A 3,429-nucleotide genomic window follows, 5' to 3' on the forward strand; every position below is an offset into this window, starting at 1 on the left:
TATTCTGAGAAGTGGTCCTAATGGACCCAAAAATGAAAAAAAAAGTTAAGAACCACTGTTCTACACAAACTACCAATTTTACAGATGAGGAAAAAGAATTAAAGAGTACTGAAGTGCCTTGTCCAAGGTCACATGGTTAGTAAATAGCAAAACCTGCATCCTACCCCAGGTCCTCTGATTCCAACTTTATGGTTTTACTCCAAATCCTAGCAGGTCTGCCTGAATTAGGTGAACATCAATCAAAAATCAACATACCTGCTTGATTGATACCAGATTATCTTAGGAGTGCTAAAATGCAAAGGACTGAGATGAGTAACAATTCTTATTGTTGTAGCAAAAATTTATACCAAGGCTAGGCATCATGATATCATGATCTGTTTTTTAAAAAAAAAGTACATTCCTAGTCACTGGTATGGGAGTTAAACCACATACCCTCTATCTCTAAATCTGTAAACCCATCTCCCTAAGTCCATTAGGAATCAATATATGCACTCCAAGAAGTTCTTGAAGCCTGACCCATTCATACAGCACAATGTATCTGTCCCAAATCCTGATTCTTTTATGTAACATTTTGTTGCTCACATTCTTCCACTATATTGAATGACCAGTATAATCAGAAATGGTATCCCCCATTCTTCCTTTTAGCTGAATTTTGCTTGTCAAACTATGGGATCATATAATATCCTTTTCTCCAGAATGTAACACACACACACACACACACACACACACACACACACACACACACACAGAGAATTACTCAAGGCCATGCTTGACATTAGTAATTCTGAGACATGAACATTTTATTTTGATGCATGTCTTGTCCTTGGGCCTACATCCTTGCTAGTCCTTTAGGTACTGGTGTTAGATCCACTGTATCTTTGTGTAAAATATTTCCTGAATGTGTTCCTGATGTCCATAAATAAATATATGTGGGTGGTTAGAGCATGGTGTTGTAATTTAGGACAGAGTTTCAGCCATGTGTATAAGCTTAGAGAGTCACCTAGAAAAAAGGAATCAGCAAACTAGAACCCATGGACCAAATTCAGCCTACTTTTCCAAGATCAGAATGATTTTTACATGTTAATTAATGTTATATTATAATGATGTATAAACATTATTCTTAGTTCACTGTGCTAAAAAAAAAAAGTCTGAGGGGAGATTTGACTTTCAGAAAGTTTTATGATATATACAAATTAAAAAAAAAAATTAAAGCCATTCAAAAACAAGAGGCCAATGGATTTGACTACTGAGTCACAGTTTGCTAACCCCTGATCTCTTTCTAGAGCACTGAGAAGGTAAATGACTCACCTACCTTTGAAGTAAGTATGTCAGAGTCCAGACTTGAACTTAGATTTTCTTAGTCTGGAGGCTGGCTCCCTAGTTACTAGACCAATAATGCTGAATAATCTCATCAATCACACTTAGTTGGGCTGGTAACAGATAACAGATTTATTACACCAATATTCAGAGCCTTTACTGCTTGGCAAGACCTCTCAGAGCTTATGCACTGCTGGCTCAGCCTATGAGAACCTAGGATTACCTCTATCCCTGCAGTGAGGTACTGGAGAAAAATTTCGATGTAGACTTCTAATACAAGCCTTAAAAATAATTGTTTTAGGCCAGAAGCGCAGGGAAGGGGGGTCGCTGTGGTTTCCTGCTTCAACAGTGCTTGAACGTAACGCGCTGCTGGATTCCGGCCAGAGCCGCCCTTAGCCATCTCTCTACCTTCACCTCCACTAACCAACACTTCTTCCATTCTTCAGCTGCCCTCCTCACCCGCAGCCGCTGCGCAGCCACCTCCACCTCCACCTCCACCTCCTCCTCCTCCTCTTCGCCGCCTCCGCCATCTCTGCCGCCATGACGACCTTGTGCACCTCTCAGGTGCGACAGAACTATCACCAGGACTCGGAGGCGGCCATCAACCGGCAGATCAACCTGGAGCTCTACACCTCCTACGTCTACCTGTCCATGGCTTACAACTTCGACCGAGATGTGGCACTGAAGAACTTTGCCAAGTATTTCCTACATCAATGCCACGAGGAGAGGGAGCGTGATGAGAAGCTGATGAATCTGCAAAACCAGCGAGGCGGTCGGATCTTCCTGCAAGACATCAAGAAACCAGACAGCGGTGACTGGGAGAGTGGGCAGAACGCAATGGAGTGTCCTCTGCACTTGGAAAAAGAAATGTCCCGATCAGTCTGTACTGGAATTGCACAAGCTGGCACTACAAGAACGACCCCCATTTATGTGATTTCATCGAAACCCACCACCTGGATGAACAGGTAAAGTCCATCAAATAACTGGGTGATCACGTAATCAACCTGCGCAGATCGAAGGGCCCAGATTGTGGCATGACGGCATATCTTTTTGACAAACACATCCTTGGAGACAGTGAGGAGAAGCGCTAAGCCACACCTGGCTCCCTGCCCCCACTTGGGAACTGTAGGAGTGACTCCTAATGTCTTTAAGTGCATGCATATTTTGGTTATCTGACCTTTTCATAATCTGTACCAAAAAACTACCACATTTACATCTCAATAAAGTGACTTGGTACTGATGAAAAAAAATTGTTTTATAAAGTACAGCATTTAGCTGTAGGTGTGCCTACTTGACATCAATGCGATCCACTGAAAAAAATCAAACCAGATATATTGGTGGGGGAGGTATTCTATATTACACAAAATAAATAATTTAATTTTCAGAAAATTAAGAGATTTTGAAATCATTTCAGTAAAATCTTCATGGGACTGTGGTGGGAGGTATCTTTTGTATATCCTGTTGCATTTTCTTGTAACAGACTGTTCAGAAGAGTCCCCAACTGGCTGATTGTTAATGAGGTTAAATCACTGAGGAACCCTGGGAAATATAGATCAGTGCCTCAAAGAGATATCCCATTCTCTTCACAGTGCAAGCAAGAGACAGGATCTACCACATAGTTTGGACTGAACCTGAGGAATTCCAATCCCGGAAGCTTTATTGTCTATAACAGAAGGTGGTGCAGATAAGCAATCACAGTAGTAGCACATTTGAAGTAGGAATGAAGGATGCTACACAAGAGGGGGAAAAAAAGCATTGAATAACTTAAGCTTTTTCTTTCTCAGTTCTCTGCTTAGCAAGAATGTTATGCTTATGCCTGGAGTGAACCCTGACTGGCTGTACCTACGCCAAGATATTGCTGAGACCTGCTGAATTTTTCACTCTTTATCACTGCCTGGCAACCTGTTTGCATATAGTCATACTTTGCTGTTCTGCTAAATTTACTAATTATTCCAATGCTATTTTACTATGGCTTTTATAGATTAAGAGGATCTTAATTGCTTTCAGAGTTCTTTCTTTGCATAGAAAGTGTGGATTGGGTGGAGTAACAGGAACTACTTGAGTCTGTGTGTGTGTGTGTGTGTGTGTGTGTGTGTGTGTGTGTGTGTGTGT

General features: G+C 41.4%; 1 pseudogene; it reads left to right on the forward strand.

Annotated features, from left to right (window-relative positions):
- Window positions 1-1,842: 1,842 nt before the first annotated feature.
- LOC114045846 lies at window positions 1,843-2,408 on the forward strand (annotated as a pseudogene).
- Window positions 2,409-3,429: the final 1,021 nt, after the last annotated feature.

The sequence above is a fragment of the Vombatus ursinus genome, unplaced genomic scaffold (assembly GCF_900497805.2).
Source record: "Vombatus ursinus unplaced genomic scaffold, bare-nosed wombat genome assembly UNPS02014779.1, whole genome shotgun sequence".
Lineage (NCBI taxonomy): Eukaryota > Metazoa > Chordata > Mammalia > Diprotodontia > Vombatidae > Vombatus > Vombatus ursinus.